The sequence below is a fragment of the Adiantum capillus-veneris genome, chromosome 12 (genome assembly GCF_014529385.1).
Source record: "Adiantum capillus-veneris isolate H3 chromosome 12, ASM1452938v2, whole genome shotgun sequence".
In the NCBI taxonomy this organism is placed as follows: Eukaryota; Viridiplantae; Streptophyta; class Polypodiopsida; order Polypodiales; family Pteridaceae; genus Adiantum; species Adiantum capillus-veneris.
The window spans coordinates 122,304,899-122,325,127 of record NC_140942.1 but is presented as its reverse complement, the minus strand read 5'-3'; positions in this window follow the sequence as shown (position 1 = coordinate 122,325,127).

Here is a 20,229-nt window from a genome sequence, read left to right as displayed (position 1 = left end):
ATCACTGTCTTCAGGCCAGGGGAGTCCCCTCCACCCTGTCGCCCTCTTACAGTATGTGGGATTTATGGCTAAATTGATGACAACACCCAGAGACAAGCTATGAAGAACTTAAAAAAACACCAAGACACTTACACATCATTGTTGTCCATTACTTCACATTGGAAGAGAGACAAAGTATCAAGCTTAGTCCAAATCCACCCTCCTTGATTCAGCAAATGTTGGGCTTACACTAGTAGGAGAAATGATAGATTTCCTACTCTCAATTGAATGATCACTCTCTCTTACAATGGCATAGAGTTCCCTTGCTAATCACCCCTAATACAACACATGCATATGCATAAGACAATTACCTTCCACTCAAGAGCTCCTTCTAGAGAGGTTGAGCTTGGCTTCTCAAGCTATAGCATAGTGCTCTTGCTTATGGCTCCCCCCTTTTGTGCTAGCTACACCCTCCTTTTATAGCAATTTTGAGGGCTAGGGTTACTCCTCTGACCATGGTTGGGTGAGATTTTCAGCACTTATCTAATTTCTTTTGCATTGGAATTATCAAGAAGTTGGTGGGGATAGATGAAGAAGAGAGAGAGGAGAGAAGTGGAGGTGATAGGACTTTTCATAGTAGGTTAGTGTTAGTAAATTAGTAGAGTTAGTATTTTTATTGATTTACAAATGGAATTGGATATTTACAATGGGAGTATCCAATTAGGATACAAATAAGGAAGAACAAACTCTTAATAAGTAAGAAAATATGGATTTCTTACAATGTTGATGCTCCAAGTGTCTTGAGTAGGATCAATTTTGACGCTTGTTGAGGGTCCATTAGCTTTGACGGTACGTTTTTTCTCCACTCTTGACCTTCCTTGGGAGACAAGGTAAGTGAACATGAGCAATCAATCACCATGATGGTGTCTTTCAAGAGAAGAGGCTGAATTTTGTGGTTTTTTTTATAGATATGGGTAATATGGATAAGGAAAAATGAGACTAGGTGGTCAATTTTGGAATGGAAGTGTGTGTAGGAGCATGAGTTCACCATGGTTTCTCTTATTCTTCAAGGTTGAGAAGAAGGTGAGTAGACTGCAGAGAAGAGCGGTGAGAGAGGTGGGGATGATGAGTGGAGAAGTGTGTGTGAAAGAGAAAAATGATAAAGTGGAAGAGGGAGTGTGGCTGCATAGCATGGGAAAACTGGGGTCCACCAATAAAATCATAGCTCACAGCTCGTAGCTCAAAAAAATATGGAAAAATTTGAGGTAAAAGTTCAGTCTAGGAGCTACAACTTTTGTTTGTATCACCTTTTGAAATTCGGAGAGCAAGTCATCTTTAAAAATTCAGCAAAACCGACTGTCTTTTTCCACTGCACAAAGTCCTTGTGGGGTCCTTCTTTGGATGATTCTTTTGAATGCCTCCAAGAGTGAGCCCTCCATAGTGCATGCCTGCATGCCACATACCCTTGACCTTATTTGGTAGGTCTATAATTGAAGATATTGTTGAGATCATGATATAAGTGAATAGTACAACTAAGAAAATCAAATATTGAGGGGTCTAAAAAGAATATGTACATGTCAAATATAAATAACATAGGTGGAAAAAATATAAAGGGGTCAAAGTAAATCTCTCTCATTATAAGTCTACCATAAAAAGATGAATATTTGTGGTGGTCTAATTTATGAGAGTAATAGAGAATAGATGTAGAAAGGAAAAAATCACAATAGTCAAAAAATATACACATAACTAGAACTAGTTTTTTTGGATTTTTGTTGGGATGGAGTTACACAAAAACTAAAAGAAGCTTGCATGAGATTATTTTTATATGGAATAAAGAGTATGCAAAATGATAAGAAAAAATATGGTAATGGTGAGTCAATGTACATAGCATAAATAACACACCCTAGGTAGAAATATTTAAATAAATACCAAATAATTATGAAAAATCCTTTTATTTAGGCCCTATATACAATGAAATATTTACACGCAAATGGGCCATAATATACTTATATTTTATTATTTTATTATTATTTTTTGGCTCAGCTAGCCCAATGACTAGCTAATTGAGGGTTCATTAAAAAGATATGGGAAAAGTCCCCTAACTCACACACACCTATATACAGTGAAAAGGTGAGAGTAACCACAGTGTTTGAGTGATTTGATAGGGTGAGGTAACTCGCTATGGAAATTACAGAGAGCCAAAAAAAACGGCTATCATAAAGCATCTTTTCCAAAGAGAGTGCTTCAGAGTCCTTGACAAGCTCTTCATTGATTGGCCCCTTGGAATTTTGGTTTGAGTTACACTCATGTTTCACGGAACAATACTTACATGAGATAGCTGCCTTTTCACAGATCTTTGGTAGATCCTTTGGTAGAAGGCGACTCAAATAAGGCTTCAAGCGATAACCATTTACCTTCCTAGAGTGCTCTTTCCCATTCAAGTCCATAAGTTGATAGTAACTTGAATTGAAAGCCTTCTTAACTATGTATGGCCCCTGCCATCTAGTTTCAAATTTGGCATCTAAACGATTATCGAGTCGATTGTCATACCTTAGCACAAGATCTCCTTCATTGATGCCTTTGTCCTTTAGTTTCTTGTCAAGCTTCTCCTTCTCCTGCGTAGCTTTCCTCTTGTAGCACTCGTATGCTGCTTCTCTTTTCCACTCAAGCTCAGCTAAGGTAAGAAGTCAATCCATTCATGCTTCTTGATCATCTTGTGTTGCTTTGCCATGAAGTCGCATTGTCGGAATGTTGAGCTCAATTGGTTGTAAAGCCTCTTGACCATAGACCAAGTGAAATGGTGTAAACTTTGTGGCTTCCCTATATGTGGTTCGATACGCCCACAAGGCACCATCCAAGAAGTCATCCCACAACTTTGTTTTGTTTCTCACCATCTTTCTAATGATGCCTGCAATGACACCATTAGCTTTTTCTACCAAACCATTTGATTGGGGATAGTAGGGTGTACTATGACGATGTAGAATGTGAAGTTCTTCATAGACTTCTGTGAGCAAGCCCTTTCTAAACCTTGGACCATTATCAGAAACAATCTCCAAAGGTGTGCCAAATCTACAACAAATGTGAGTGTAGAAAAATTTTCTCACTATCCTCTCATTTACCTTTGCCACACTTTGTGCTTCCACCCACCTAGTCATATAGTCTACAGCCACTAAACTGTAGAGTTTACCATTTTTTGTCCTAGGTAGAGGACCCATAGCATCAATGCCCCACTTTTCAAAGGGTCCATTTGCAAGCACTATTTGCCTCGGGCCATGCACCAACCTTCTATTTCCATTTATCTGACAATTGTGACAGCTTTTACATCAATGTTGAACATCCACATGCAAACTTGGCCAAACATACCCCGCAAGCAAAATCTTCTTCACAGTTAACTCTTGGGAAAAATGACCACCACATGCCTCTTCATGCAAACCTTTTAGAATGGATGGAATTTCCTTGATAGTTGGTACTCTTCTGCACACTTGATCCTTCCCTCTTTGATAGAGGGATCCTTCTAGGAAGAGATACGCGCTTTCCTTCTTCATGAGTCTCCTCTTCTGAGCCTTCGTGAAGTCTTGTGGAAACTCACCCTCCAAAATGTAGCTAATAATGGGAGTCAATGACTCCAATACTTGGTATCTCAGTTGCTTGACAGTTGTTGTCACCATGATGACCTGCACTTCTTTCTCAACACATGTAACTACTTGTTGTGCAAGTAAATCGGCATCTTCATTCTATTTCCTAGGAATATGATATAGTTGCACTTCTTCAAATTGATTAAACAATCTACGAATAGCATGAACTTTTGTCCGTAAGCTTTCATTCTTGCATGCCCAAATGCCTAAAATCTGTTTAACAATGAGAAGTGCATCTCCCTTTACCTGAGACGTTGTATCCCTTGGCCAATGCACATCTTCAAACCATGAAGTAGCGTGTCGTATTCTGCTTCATTGTTGCTAGTTGAACCTGGTAGATTGGCCTTCTCTTTCATGACCACGTCCCCACTTGGGTTGAGCAACACTAGCCCTCCCCCTGCTTTTCATGTGGCTTGTCGAAAAGCTCCATCAAAGAACAAGGTAAAAGCATTAGGAATATTTTTCGGTGGTGGCAATGGTAGGGTCTTTATTTCAGGCACCTTAATCTCCTTCTCATGTACCCTATAAGTAAGGATCCTTGCCAATTGTTCACGCACACTATCTTCTACCTTGAAAGAGTATTGGAACTCTTACAATTCCATAATCCACTTTGAGATCCTAGTGCTAAGATTCATTTGAGATGACACCCAAGGAAACAAATTTTGTGCAGTGAGAATTACAAAAGGTTTTGGTAGCAAGTAGGATCTAAACTTTCTCACCGCAAACATGAGAGAAAGCATCATGAGTTCTGCCTCCGTGTAGCCTCTCTCCAAAGCATTCATGACCCTACTAGCAAAGTAGATGGGTCGCATCCTGGTACTGTGGGGATCTTGTTGTAATAAAACTGCACCAATTGTTTCCTTCCCAACACTAGAGCTAACAAAGAATGTGTACTCCCAACAAGGAGGCATGAGTGTTGGTAGCTCTGACAAAATGACTTTAATGTTACAAAAGTACTCTTCAAGCTCATCAGACCATGCAAATTCTACTTGTTGTGTCAACTTTTGCAAAGGATGAAGCAACTTCGAAGCTAAGTGAATAAAGCGTGACATATACTTCACCTTTTGAATGAATGAGATGACCTCTTTGAGATTCTTGGGTGATGGGAGCTCAATAAGAGCCTTTGCCTTTGAAGGATCCACCTCAATGCCTTTATAGGAAACCTTGTGACCAAGCAAGATCACTTCATCCTCACCTATGTAACACTTGTCGGGGTTGAGTTGACCTCCCATGTCATAGAGCTTCTTTAAACCTTCTTCTACCCTTTATAGATGCAATGATTTTGAGCTATAAATGCAAAAATCATCAATAAAAACCCTAATGGACTTTCCAAAGAATGCTTGAAACACCATGTTCATGAAGCGTTGGAAAGTTGCAGGAGCATTTGTCAGGCCAAATGGCATGACTCTAAAAGCATAACAACCCCAAGGAGTGATGAAGGTTGTTTTCAATTGGTCCTCCAATGCAATCCCTATTTGGAAGTAACCCGAGTAGCCATCACACACAATGTACTTCTCATGCCCAGCTACCTCATTTAGTATCTCATCCTGAAATGGGAGGGGAAATTGATCTCTTTTTGTTGCCTCATTGAGTGGACGGTAATCCACACACACCCTCCACTTGCCGTTTTTCTTAGGAGTGACAACAACGGGAGAGACCCACTCTGAATTCTACACTGGATAAATGAAACCTGCTGTTAGAAGCTTTCTAACCTCCTTGAGTAGAGCTTGCTCCTTTATAACTCCTAGCCTTCGTAGCTTTTGAGCTTTAGGTGTGGCCTCAGGCTTTAACTCAATCTTGTGTTGAACAACATCTACCCCACGCACGTCGGTGTAGTCTTTAGCAAAAAGCCTAGGAAACTTCCTTAGCACACATTTGAACTCCTCTCTTTCATCCTTTGTAAGTGTTGTAGATAACATACCTTCTAGCATTCTTTCATCTTCCACTTTTTGGCTCTCTTGGGAACCTACCTCTTCCAAACCTGAGCAAGAGGTCTCCTAGTTGTTTGTCTTAAACCTTACCCCCATGAATTCGATGGAAGACTCCTCTTCAGTAATGCTGCCGCTACTGTCTCCTTCTGAAGTGCTATCGGTCCTGCCTTCCTCCGTCTCACTTTGAGATGATTCTTCATGGAGCTCCTCTTGGTGTTTCTCCTTCATGTCAAAGACAACCTTCTTATGATTGTCATTCCTGCAAATTAGCTTTCCACTCTCCCAATCCTGCAAAGCTCGCATTTTCATTAGCCATGGTCTCCCTAGGATAAATGGGTAACTATTTCCTTTGGTAGAAAGAACATAGAAATCCACTGCCTTCTTAATGCCAAAGGCCTCCATTAAAAAAAATTTAAAAATGCCTACGCACCTAGCCTTGCTATTGTTTGCCATCTTGAATTTAATTTGAAGTGTCTCATGGATGTGCATGCCTAGTTTTTGCATGAGCCCCTCTGTCATGATGCAAATTTGTGCACCCCCATCCACTAGACCTTTCCTAACCAATCTTCCCTTGATGTAACAATCTAGCACAGGTGTAATATCCTCATTCATTTCAGATTGTGCAATTTTTACAACAGGCACACTCTCTTTTACCTTTCTCCTTGTGCTAACTGCCTTTGTTAAATCCCTCCTAACTTGTGGACATAATGCAAGAAATTGAGGCCATGAGATATCAGGACCCTTACCTCTCATGTCTTCCAACAAATTGTATGGATCCATTCCATGTCCAAGAGGGAAGTCTTGGAGGTTGATACGACGTCGAGTCCTCTTAGCTTCCTTGGTCTCCTTTGCCTTCTTTTCACGTCCATGGTCACTTTGTGATGTAACTCCTTCTTTCTCCTTACCTTTCCCTCGGCCACGCTTAATTCCATTTGCCTCTATGTCAACCTCTCTTGAATTTGTCACCTCTACCACATGCACATTTGGGTCTGGAAACGGTGGAACTCCTTCCACTCCTTGTGGAGGTGGTCTTGCTCCATTTGGCCTTTGTAGAAGCCGTGGTTGCTGACTAGTTCCTTCACCTGCATTCATCACTGGGTAATTCAAGTTAGGTCTCCCTGGCTCCCCCCGGGGCCAAGGACAATTATACATCCCATGTCCAGACTCACCGCAATTCCAACATTGCAAGACTCTCCTAGGTCGTGAATCTTGCTCTTGAGACTTCTTTGCTTGTCCCTTTGGACCTACAGCTTGTGCAAGGTGAATTGAGAGGCTGCTTAAAGATTCATTTAACTTCTCAATCACTTCCGCCGTTACCTCACGAAGCTTCCTAGATGTTGATTCTTGTGACTTACCTTTGGGTCTAAGACCTTCTATTGGAACCTCCCCCCTTAAGCACTTGATTTTCCTATATTTCTCAGCAGCCCTAGTTTCAGCTGCATCAAAAGCAGCAGGTGCACCCGCCTCAACTTTTACCTTAAGGTCAGGAAAGAGTCCGGCTATGAACCTCTCCTTCTTTAGGAACTCTGCACCATCACCAGGGCTAGCAACATTTCTCACCCATATAGCCCAAAGACGTAGAAACTCTTGCTTGTACAAGTAGTAGTCATCTAAGTCTTTTTGCTTATGAGAAACAATGTCTTACTATAGTTTTTGAGTGTTTTGGGGATCAAAGAAGTATTTCTTAAAACGATTCAAAACTTCTGTGTAAATTCCCTTAACTTCCACTATAAGAGGTTGTGTGCTCTTGTGACGCTGTTAGCGACAGAAATACACTGGGTTTTTATAACCCCCGGCGTCGCTAAAACCGTCGCTAATAGCATCGCTACGAGAGCGTCGCTATATGCGACGCTATAACCGTCGCTATGCCGTCGCTATATAGCGACGGTCATAGCGACGGTTATAGCGATGTTTACACAGAAGTCTATAGCGACGCTACAGAGCCATAAATAGCGACGGTTATAGCGACGACCGAGAGAAATTTTTTTTGATGACAGGGCATTGAATGCCCTGCCACCCATCAACCATATTGTACTTGATTCACTTTTTAAAAAAAGTGCAAGGGTAGATAATAGACCCAAAATAGTCACCCACAAGACGCATTGTTTGCAAAATTGACAAGCGTAAAATTGACAATTGTACACATCATAGGCAAAATGAATTGATTGGCAAATGTAATAATGACAATTGTACAACATCATAGGCATAAAGAATTGATTGGCAAAATGAACTGCGGTGACAAATGTAATAATATACATGGTTCAAAAAGACGTATAAAATCCGTCTCATGATACATAAGCTATGAGAAACCCTAAACTAATGCTATCTAGCTACAGCTAAACTGACGTCGTCTAGTCAGACGTCTCATCGCGTCCAAGCGGCGTATCTGTCGGATTCTGCAAAAAAAGACAATAAGACAGCTTTCAGTAAGTATAAACATATAACGACATTTATAAAACAATACAAAAAATAGAAAAGAGTAAACCCTAATACTAACCATGCCGCCGCGAGAACTGAGAATGTCCATCAAGGCGTTTAAGCCCTTCCTGCCTGCGTACTCGCGCTCGTACGGTGTGGGATCACGTCCTGTCATCGACCACTGTCAAAACATACAAAGAATTCATTATGTTAGAATTAAAAAACTCATAAACCCTAAACTATCGAACATAAAGAGCAATGCAAAAACACTTACAAAATTGGCCTCAAATGATGCCCATCCACCGCTCCCCAAGTGGTGCAAGCTCCCTGCCTCTACTCGCGCTCTGGCTGCATCCTTTTGTTGCTTCCACTTGTCGGCATTCTCGCGTGCTGCTTTCTTCGCATTCTTCCAATCTTCTTTGGCCAGCCAATCTGGCCTGTTCCACCCATGCTTGATTGCTTTTTGCACTTCGGAACGCTTGTGTTTGCAGTATTTGCGCATTCGAATCTTCATCAGGTCTTCATTGAAGCGTTGATCCCGTGTTGGAACGGGAAACTCATCATGAAGTATGCTGATGACTCTGTTTTTTAAATCACTTGGTACTTCACTCCATTTGTTTAGTATGTAGTGTCTAAACAGCTGAGAGCAAAGACCATGCATGCGCGAGATCACCTTCTTGCCGTCATCATCCATGATGATGCCGCCGCTGAAGTCGACGAAGTAAGGCAAGCCCTCTATCCGGTGACGCGTGAACCTGGGTGTCCCGGCAGGGGTCTCTAGTGGCGTGTCGATGGGGGTACGGACCTCAGGTGTCTCCACCGGCGTCTGGGCCCCGAAGCGAGGAGTGTCGAGTGGGGTGGCTCCTGGCGGAGTAGGTAGAGGTGTGTAGCTACTAGGAACAGTCAGCCGTGCAAAACCTGGTGTAGATGGCAATGCTGTGGCTGGTGTGGGGGCGGGCAAAGAAGGGGAGGGTAAAGAGCCTCGTCGAACACGAGGCGGTGTGGAGGCATCGGTGGAGGAATCCCCACAACAACCGCCACCGCCACCACTAGAGCGCCGGTGTCTAGACGAGTGTGAAGCTCGTCTCGTCGACGCCGAAGCTTCGGAGCGCGCCGAATGCTCCGAAATAGAGGGAGATGCAGATGGAGTAGGAATGCGTGATGATGCGCCAGAGCGATGACGCTCCACGTACCACTGTCTCTACTACGGTGACAAAGAAGAAAGAAACTCCTCATCATCCATACCTGCATTAAACACACGAATATTTAAACTTAATATTGAATGAATAGAGTAGACAATGACGCAAAGACCATTAAATACAATGACGTAATGACGCATATAAATACAATGATGCAAAGAATTGAGTGATAGAAGAGGCAAGTCGAAAACTCAGAATTTTCAATCAAAAGATGTGAGCGCGAGTAGAAAAGAGCGTTATACACCATGGAAGGTACTTAGAGAGCCAGAGCTTTTACAACACGGAGCAAAATTGTTCAAATACAATATTTGTGGCTTTAAGAGATCTCTCTCTCATCCTCGCATAACTCAGCATAACTTCCTATATCTATATAGAGCTCTCCGTTTAAACACATATCCTCTGTTTCATTTTGTAGCTCCTCTGCATGCACCCCATATAGAGTAGTAGCATCTTGATGCTCGTCTGGCACCACCGCAGCGGCTTCTGATTGAGCATCTTCTCTGATCTCCTCCATTGATGCCGTTGTGATTGGCACATGGTAGCCTTCATACGTCCTTGCACTACGAGGGGCTACCTCTATGACGTACCACCAGTTTGATGTAGACTTTGTAGGATGAAATATTACCTGCTAAAGCCACATAACTTACATGAGAGCCTTCAAGCACATAACTTGTAAAAGGGGGATGTTAACTATTTACATACTTACTTGTTCACAATGCTCGGGTAGTACGAAAGTGTCTCTTAGATCAGTCCATTTCTTAGTAGAATCCACCTCAAGAAAACCAGACTCTCCTCTACGCACAGTAGCGTTGCGACCCTCCATGATTATCTTGAACCATTGCACGTCGAACAAGTCGACAAAAAATCCTCTGTAATCGATCCTCAAAATCTCTTGCAGCGTGCCGAAGTAAGTGAGTTCCGCCACCACAGGATCTGCATCAGAGGAATGTCGTCGACTAGACTGTTCAAATTTTGCCATGATTCCACAATCTTGAGTAAAACGCTTTTTGTCGATTCGTTCCACCCTGAAATGTTGACCTTTACACCATGCTGCTGTGTATGACTTATACTACAACGAACAAAGATTATGAGTGGCCGTTCAAACGTTTAGAAATAAAGTCACTAGCTAGTCGTACATTGCAAACTTACCTTGGTCGCGCCACCCCGAGAGTACTCCCACTCTTCCTCAGTCACTTTGTCACCGCATTGTTGTGCGCTTTTCAATTGGTTGTGCAACCATCTTAAGCTCATGAAGGTTGGTAGGCTCTCCAGAACCGTCGGATAGTGCATCGGTGGTCGTCTTCCCCGTCTCCACTCGATTCGTGCCCTTTGTCGCTCTTGCTTTGCATCCTCATATTGTGAAATCCACTTTTGCATCACTGGATTGTGAAGCATGCAAAATCGATTGATTTTAGTCTCTAGATCTTCCGTCATCTTCTTCTCAACACCGAGATTGCACATGACAATCCCAGATATGCGCTCATCATCTATGGTTCGCCATAGCGTGTCCCGGGCTTTATCAAATCCGTCTAGCCACTCTCCAATGTACACTAGGGACTCTGATACCAACCAACCTTCTGCCATGCTACCCTCCGGACGTGCCTTTTGACGCACATATCCCTTAAGCGTTTTCATGAAACGTTCTAAGAAGAACATCCATCTGGAATGAACTGTGCCAGCTATTTCCACCTCATCAACTATGTGAACAAGAAGATGCACCTGAATGGTTAGCATGGTAGTAGGAAAATGTTTCTCAAACATGCACACAAGCTCCGTAGCATTTAGTTTGGCGAATGGTATGGAGTCTACGTTGATCTCCTTTTGTGAGATCCATTGCACCAGCTTTGCAAGTTTGTAGATTGTGTTATGGATGTCGAGAGACAAACATCCCTCAATGGCAACCGGTAAAATAAACTGTAAAGTACGTGCAGCAATGATATTAAAGTCCACATTTTATGCAATGATATTAAAGTCCACTATGAACGTACCTGACACATTTTATGCCAATCGTGTGACTTCAAACTGGTAAGCTTTCCTTCTTTAGTAAAACACGTTCGGAGCGAGTGCATTACGCCAGTGGGGGTCCGCAAAGATCGAATGGTCTCTTTTACTTTGCGTTCTTGGGCTCCTGTGAAAATCCATGGTGCTTTAGGGAGTTTTATCGATCCATCAGACGCTGTTTGTGGCCAATATTTCTCCATACGATCCACATTTCTAAGGTCAACTCTGGCTCCCAAAGTATCTTTCTTACCGGTCAGATGGTCCCATAGTAGATTACCCACATTCTTGAATATGTGCATTGGATCGAGCAAGTGATTGATCATGAGTCGGGGCCAGTATGGTAACTCGTACCATAGAGATAGTCTCTTCATCCCTAGAGGCAATCCGTCATCGCACATCTCCTTCTGCTCTAACCATGCTTGTGCAGACATCCTTGGTGGCTCTCTTCCCAAAAAGCCATCGCGTAACACATGATTCTCTGGAAGATACGCTTGATGACCTTCGTAGATTTGCTTCTTCAGTGAGGGCGCCCTACGTGAATTCAGTCTAGGTCCACATGTGACACATGCTCTGTATCCGCTTATTTGAAGCCCTGCATGTATACACATGATAATAGATCAACTATGGGAAAAAACAAGATTTACAGTGTCCAAGTGAGGAGTGTCAATAGATCACCTTTGCATTCTGTTAGCCCGGGATAGTCATGCATGGTCCACATTAGAATGCCTCTGATCAAAGCATTCCGTCGTCCTGTGTGTCGGCTCATATCCACCACCTCTATGCCAATCCACAATTGTTGTAGCTCTTCCAATAGTGGACGAAGATACACATCCATATTCCCCACTTTATATCGCCCTAGCACAATCAAGCTTAGCCATAGGTGCCCCTTCTTCGTAGTCAACCACGGGGGAATGTTGTAGTTGACGATGACAACGGGTCATACACTGTAAGATGTTGATCTTTGACCAAATGGATTTACGCCATCCATAGCCAGGCCTAAGCGCAAATTTCGAGCTTCCCTGGCAAAATCCGACCATGTTCCATCTATATGTTTCCAGGCTGCGCAATCTGCAAGAATTCGTAGCACACCATCCGAAGATTTATTCTCCTCATGCCATGATGCTAGGGCGGCCATGGACTTACATTCGAAGAAATGCTTGATGCGAGGAAGCAGAGGAAAATGTCGCAAAACCTTTTGTGGAATTTTTGTCCCATGGAGATCTACTCGATATCTTTCGGAATCACATTTCGGACACTTCTCCATGTCTATGTATTCCCCTCTGAAAAGAATGCAGTCATTAGGACAAGCGTGGATAGAATTGTAATCCATCCCCAAGTTTCGCAAAATCTTTCTTGCTTCATCTCGGGAATCTGGCATCACATTGTCAGCTGATAGTATGTGCTCTTTAAGAAATCTACACAACATAAAAATACGATACAGTCGTGTAAAAATCTATCAGATCATTATACATTTAGAGTTTTATTAAAGTAAACTAATTGTAATAGATCACCTGAAAAGCCCTGTGATGCTAGTGTCACTCCATCCAAACTTTGCCTCCATGTTGAGAAGAACCAGGAGTGCTTTCAATCTAGACATACGTGCTCCATTATACAATGGCGTATCGGCTTCATTTTTCATATCATCATAGATAAGCCTTTCTAAATCCATGATCGTCTCGATCATTTCATCAATCTCGGGCTCAAGCATTGCCTCATTGGGAATGTGCTCTGCATGATCATCCCCCGAGCTGTCAGAGGCTACATCTTGTGGCCTCACATATGCTGCTTGACCAAAGCACCTGCGAACACGTCTATTGGGTTGCAAGATTGCTGCTTGTTGGCCAGCGTCAGAGTCCGACGAGTTATAATTGGCAACAACTCGATCTATAATAGGTGGATCGAACTCGCCAAATTCGCGAACGTGCTGCAAAGAAACACGTCTTGTCCGTCACACAGCATGCTTGCATTGATTACAAGGACATAAGACCCTCGTTGAGAGATAGGTGTTTCGGTTGGACGGTCCCACATCCTCGCCACTACTCATAATGAGGATAAAAATCTTATAACCTGGACAAAAAATTTAATATTCTATTGGCATTCTTCGTCTTATCTCTCTCTCTCTCTCTCTCTCTCTCTCTCTCTCTCTCTCTCTCTCTCTCTCTCTCTCTCTCTCTCTTTACCTCACATTCTCTAGTCATGTCCAATCCCCGCACACCTCGGTCTAGAGGTGCACGGAGATCAGAACCACCGGGTTATAATCTCGTCTTTATTGGTCAATACCTATATTTGTGGGTATAAGAAATCTACAGACCCACGTCTACATGATACTGCATGTAGTGGACAAAACCCCTTTGCCTCTTCTCTAGCTGTAGCACTTCACAGCATCTTAATATCTTTTCACAGTAGATCTTTTCACTGTTCGTCTAACTCTAAACCCTAAACCGTAAGTAATTCTTGCGTGGACTCGATCTAACGTAAATAAGCGTAAATCTAAATAAACGTAAATCTAACTAAAAATAAACCTAAATCTAATTTAACGTAAGTTTACATCTAACCTAATCTTTAACGTCTTTTGGGATAGTTTCCTACGACGTTAAAACCTAAATAAACCTAAGTCTAATCTAATATAACATAAATCTAAATCTAACGTAAATTATGTTATATTAAAAACAAAGAACTAAACTAACAGGGATTCTAAGAACCTTAAAACTGATTTAACACATAATTTTTCACATAACTCGACAAGAGTTGGCATTCTCATTACTAAAGATGTGAGAGTTAACTTCCAGCGGTGACGCCGCCTCATCTCCATCCACATCTGACGACAGCAATTGGCCCTTTAGACCGTTCTTGCTCTTGTTACTAACTTTGAAGTTGCTGTTGAATGACTAGAGGTTGTCTAGATGGTCATTGTGTCGGGGATGTAGTGACTCTTGCCGCCCTGAAGATCCACCTTCTTCCCTATCTTCTGAAGAAATTTCACCAGTACTTTTGGCTCGACGGAGCCCACCATGAGTGAAGGCAGCAATACCCTATATTCCATTGAGGGCTTTCTTCACCCGCTTCATGCAGGCATCGTAGTCTATGGAGACCTAAATCTAATCTAATATAACGTAAATCTAAATCTAGCGTAAATAAACGTAAATCTAATTAAAAATAAACCTAAATCTAATCTAATTTAACTTAAATAAACCTAAATCTAATTTAACGTAAGTCTACATCTAACCTAATCTTTAACGTCTTTTAGGATAGTTTCCTACGACGTTATAACTCTCTTCTTCTTTTGTGTGTGTGCGTGTGTGGATGTGTGTGCCAATAAAAAGAGATAAATGGTATAACCTTTCTATCACCCATGCCAAGTATGATAGATTGGTTATGCCATTTCCCTCTTGAATAATAGGTCTTGAGTTCAACTCCTCGTCGGCTAGATCTTTAGGTCTTTTAATTTTAATTAGTTTCCTACGACGTTAAATTAGTTTCTCTCTCTTTCTCTCTCAATGTGTGTGCGTTTTTTTGTTTATGCATGTTTTCTCTCTCTTTTCCTCTCTCAATGTGTGCGTTTTTTGTTTATGCATGTTCTCTCTCTCTTTTCCTCTCTCAATGTGTGCGTTTTTTGTTTATGCATGCTCTCTCTCTCTCTTTTCCTCTCTCAATGTGTGTGTGCATTCTTTGTTTATGTATCTGTGTGTGCGTTTTTGTTTATGTTTGTACTCTCTCTCTCTCTCTCTCTCTCTCTCTCTCTCTCTCTCTCTCTCTCTCTCTCTCTCTCAAAAACACTATGTGTGTGTGTATGTGTGTGTGTGAGAGAGAGAGAGAGGGAGAGAGAAGAGGGGAAGGGAACATGAGAGTGAGGAGAGGGAAGGAGCATACCTGGCTCTCCTTCCTCTCCTCGTGTGTGTGTGTGTGTGTGTGTGTGGAGAAGAAAGAGAGAGAGAGAGAGAGAGAGAGAGGGAGAGCGTTACCTGCTCCTTGCTTGAGGGCGCCGAAAAACTCAGATCTGAGATTTGAGTTTTTGGGCGCTCTTTGTTATTTTTTTAGCCCAGTCGGCGTCGCTATGAGCGTCGCAAATTTACTTGTAAATTTGCGACGCTCATAGCGACACCAGGAATTTTTCTTTTGAGCGTCGCTGTGTGAGTGTCGCTAATATGAATAGCCTCTTGTAGTGTTCCTCAGGCAAAGAGTCAAACCAAGTGCTAGCATCTTTCCTAAGGACCACCTCAAACATTTCTACACGCTCTTGATCAGTTACTATTCTCTTGATACGGCAAGACATCTTGAAATTCGCCAAAAATAATTCTGCATCCTCTCTAGGCTCTCCAAAGAAAAGAGGATATCCAGACATTTGGCGTTGGCTCTCCATTGAATTGATTCCAAAGTGACGCACGTTTTTGTTTTTTCAATAATATTTTATAAATTGCAATCTATTCTACAACAAAATAAAAATATTCACATCAAATGACCTATGATAATCAATAAGAGGTAGGATGACAGGGTTTGGTGACGTGAGAATTTCTCCTACTCTTTGGGCACCAAACATGAACACCATACGCTGTTGAAAATGGATTTTTCTACTAATTGCAATGTTTACTCTAATGTGTGGAGTGAAATGCAATGGGAAAACCTCTATTCCTGGGCCATTATCCATAGTCTATGCATGCCTTAATTCTTAAAATAAAACAAAAATATAGACGTCCAGACTAAGGTCGTACCTAATGAGAGGCAAAATAAAAAGATTCACTGAAGCGTTTATTTCAGCCAACCTACGAGGGCCAAAAATTCTACGAATTACTCGTTGAAATTGTAACTTAGTACTAACAATTATGTGCACCTTTTGCCTTGCAATGTGAATAAAAGGATCATACAAATTCTCGTAATTCATGCAAGCTACTTGATTATGCTAAAGGTTGAGCCTACACAAAACATACACAAGCCGTCCTCAGTGGGGGCACCAATTTGAGGCGGTCGAGGGCGGGCAACAAGAAGAGTGGCCTCTAAGCACCCTTCTAGCCTCCCATGCTGCTCAATTGGGTTGGGGTTGGAAAAAACAACAAACACACACACAAACCCGCAACCTAACCCTACACAAATTAAGGACACCACCTAGTTTTGGATGCGCACTAGGACACATAAAGAGAGAGAGAGAGAGAGAGAGAGAGAGAGAGAGAGAGAGAGAGAGAGAGAGAATGCTCGGGCTGCTTTGAAATGTATCGGCAGTTATCAAGCAAACACAATTATATATGTAAGAAAGAGAGAGAAGGGGGAGGGGGTGCTTGTTGCATTAATACCTTCTTACAAATCTGTCATGACGAATCAAAGTGAGATTATTATTTGTTCAACATAGCTTGAGTAAATTACACCACAACACATCACAAGAAAAGCCACCCCAATCCCTATCTTCAGGCCCGGGGAGTCTTCTCCACCCTGTCGCCCTCTTACATTATGTGGGATTTATGGCTAAATTGATGACAACACCCAAAGACAAGCTATGAAGAACTTAAAAAAACACCAAGACACTTACACATCATTGTTGTCCATTACTTCACATTGGAAGAGAGACAAAGTATCAAGCTTAGTCCAAATCCACCCTCCTTGATTCAGCAAATGTTGGGCTTACACTAGTAGGAGAAATGATAGATTTCCTACTCTCAATTGAATGATCACTCTCTCTTACAATGGCATAGAGTTCCCTTGCTAATCACCCCTAATACAACACATGCATATGCATAAGACAATGACCTTCCACTCAAGAGCTCCTTCTAGAGAGGTTGAGCTTGGCTTCTCAAGCTATAGCATAGTGCTCTTGCTTATGGCTCCCCCCTTTTGTGCTAGCTACACCATCCTTTTATAGCAATTTTGAGGGCTAGGGTTACTCCTCTGACCATGGTTGGGTGAGATTTTCAGCACTTATCTAATTTCTTTTGCATTGTAATTATCAAGAAGTTGGTGGGGATAGATGAAGAAGAGAGAGAGAAGAGAAGTGGAGGTGATAGGACTTTTCATAGTAGGTTAGTGTTAGTAAATTAGTAGAGTTAGTATTTTTATTGATTTACAAATGGAATTGGATATTTACAATGGGAGTATCCAATTAGGATACAAATAAGGAAGAACAAACTCTTAATAAGTAAGAAAATATGGATTTCTTACAATGTTGATGCTCCAAGTGTCTTGAGTAGGATCAATTTTGACGCTTGTTGACGGTCCACTAGCTTTGACGGTACATTTTTTCTCCACTCTTGACCTTCCTTGGGAGCCAAGGTAAGTGAATATGAGTAATCAATCACCACGATGCTCTCTTTCAAGAGAAGAGGCTGAATTTTTGGTTTTTTTGATCGATATGGGTAATATGGATAAGGAAAAATAAAACTAGGTGGTCAATTTTGGAATGGAAGTGTGTGTAGGAGACATGAGTTCACCATGGTTTCTCTTATTCTTTAAGGTTGAGAAGAAGGTGAGTAGGGTGCAGAGAAGAGTGGTGAGAGAGGTGGGGATGATGAGTGGAGAAGTGTGTGTGAAAGAGAAAAATGATAAAGTGGAAGAGGGAGTGTGGCTGCATAGCATGGGCAAAGTGGGGTCCACAAATAAAATCATAGCTCACAACTCGTAGCTCAAAAAAACATAAAAAAATTTGAGGTAAAATTTCAGTCCAGGAGCTACAACTTTTGTTTGTATCACCTTTTCAAATTCGGAGAGCAAGTGATCTTTAAAAATTCAGCAAAACCGACTGTCTTTTTCCACTGCACAAAGTCCTTGTGGGGTCCTTCTTTGGATGATTCTTTTGAATGCCTCCAAGAGTGAGCCCTCCATAGTGCATGTATGCATGCCACATACCCTTGACCTTATTTGGTAGGTCTATAATTGAATATATTGTTGAGATCATGATATAAGTGAATAGTACAACTAAGAAAATCAAATATTGAGGGGTCTAAAAAGAATATGTATATGTCAAATATAAATATCATAGGTGGAAAAAATATAAAGGGGTCAAAATAAATCTCTCTCATTATAATTCTACCATAAAAAGATGAATATTTGTGGTGGTCTAATTTATGAGAGTAATAGAGAATAGATGTAGAAAGGAAAAAATCACAATAGTGAAAAAATATACACATAAATAGAACTAGTTTTTTTTATTTTTGTTGGGATGGAGTTACACAAAAACTAAAAGAATCTTGCATGAGATTATTTTTATATGGAATAAAGAGTATGCAAAATGGTAAGAAAAAATATGGTAATGGTGAGTCAATGTACATAGCATAAATAACACACCCTAGGTAGAAATATTTAAATAAATACCAAATAATTATAAAAAATCCTTTTATTTAGGCCCTATATACAATGAAATATTTACACACAAATGGGCCATAATGTACTTATATTTTTTTATTATTTTTTGGCTCAACTAGCCTAATGACTAGCTAATTGAGGGTTTATTAAAAAGATATGGGAAAAGTCCCCTAACTCACACACACCTATATACAGTGAAAAGGTGAGGGTAACCACAGTGTTTGAGTGATTTGATAGTGTTTGTCACTATGGAAATTACAGAGAGCCAAAAAAACGGCTATCAATACGTGAACCCTTCCTAGAGCATTTATTCGAACCATTCGAGTGGACTCAAATCTTAGCGACAATGGATGTATGTGTGAATACGTCTATGCCTACTCAATTTTGCAATGAGGATGGCTACGACATAATTCCCATCCAAATGATGTCAGTCCTTAATATCGAGAAAAACAAGGATGAGGAAACAAAGGACTTGATGAAATCTCAACAAGTCTTTTTCGACCTCTATTACGATGCAACTGATGAGTTGGATGAACACTCAGCTTCCTTAGAAGATTCGGGATCCGAAAAAGAACATACAAGAGCCTAACTACTCTTAACGGGAAGGGAGGAAAAGTTTTTTGACTTTCCAAACCAGAAATCAAGACGACAAAAATGGTATAGAAGAAAGAGGGGCACTAAAATTGTGAAAGCACAACCTATGCCATCAGTCTCCAGTAAAACACAATTCTTGATGCAAATAGATGCTAATGATTGTGTCAAGGACAAAATAACTGGCAAGTATCCTTCAAAATGAGACTCAAAAATTTCTCAGACATCGAGAAAAACAAGGAAGGGTACTCAAGAAGAGCATCAAGATAAAAAACCACTCATCAAGAGTTGAAAAAAGCTCTAAATGAGATATACACCACCGAAATAAAAACCGCGGAAGAGGATCGGAAGGATTTAATGCATGTTCCATCCCATAACAAAAAGTATACTCTCCAAGATCGGAAAATCATAATCCAACAACCTGTTAGAGAACTACAAAAACAAGGTGAGTCTTACGAAGGACCTGAAAACGCTAAAAGGGTAGACTTGGCTGAACGAGGAGAAGAGCTAGACCGGCCTACATTGCAAATGACCTAACAGAAAAAGAAGAAAAGCATTTGCTAAGCTTGTTAAAGGAATACAGGGATATCTTTGCTTGGTCTTACAAGGATCTCAAGGGTGTTGATCAGAAATCTGTCAACATACTATACCCATGAGAGATAATGCTAAACCAAGTAGGCAAAGATCATACACTTATAACGAAACATTTGCCAGGAAGATCAAAGAAGATATTGAAAAACTAAACGAATCTAAATTCATTTACGAAATTGAAGACACTGATTGGGTGTCCCTAATTGTGGTAGTACCTAAGAAGAATGGGAAATTACGAGTGTGCGTTAATCTCAAAAAAGTGAATGCAGCTACCATTAGAGACAACTTTCCTCTTCCGATAACAAAGCACGTTTTAGAACGAGTGGCATGAAAAGAATCTTACAGCTTCCTAGATGGTTTTTCGGGATACGATCAACTTTTGGTTGACCCAAAAGATCAGCACAAAACTGCTTTTGCAACAAAATGGGGTATATTTGCCTATCGGGTTATGCCATTTGGGTTAACTAATGCTCCAGCCACATTTTAGAGATTGATGAGCCATGATTTCAAAGAGTATCTTAGGAAATTCTTGGAAGTATACATGGATGATTTATGCATACATTCGTCAATCCGAGTTGATCATTTTGAACACCTCAAAAA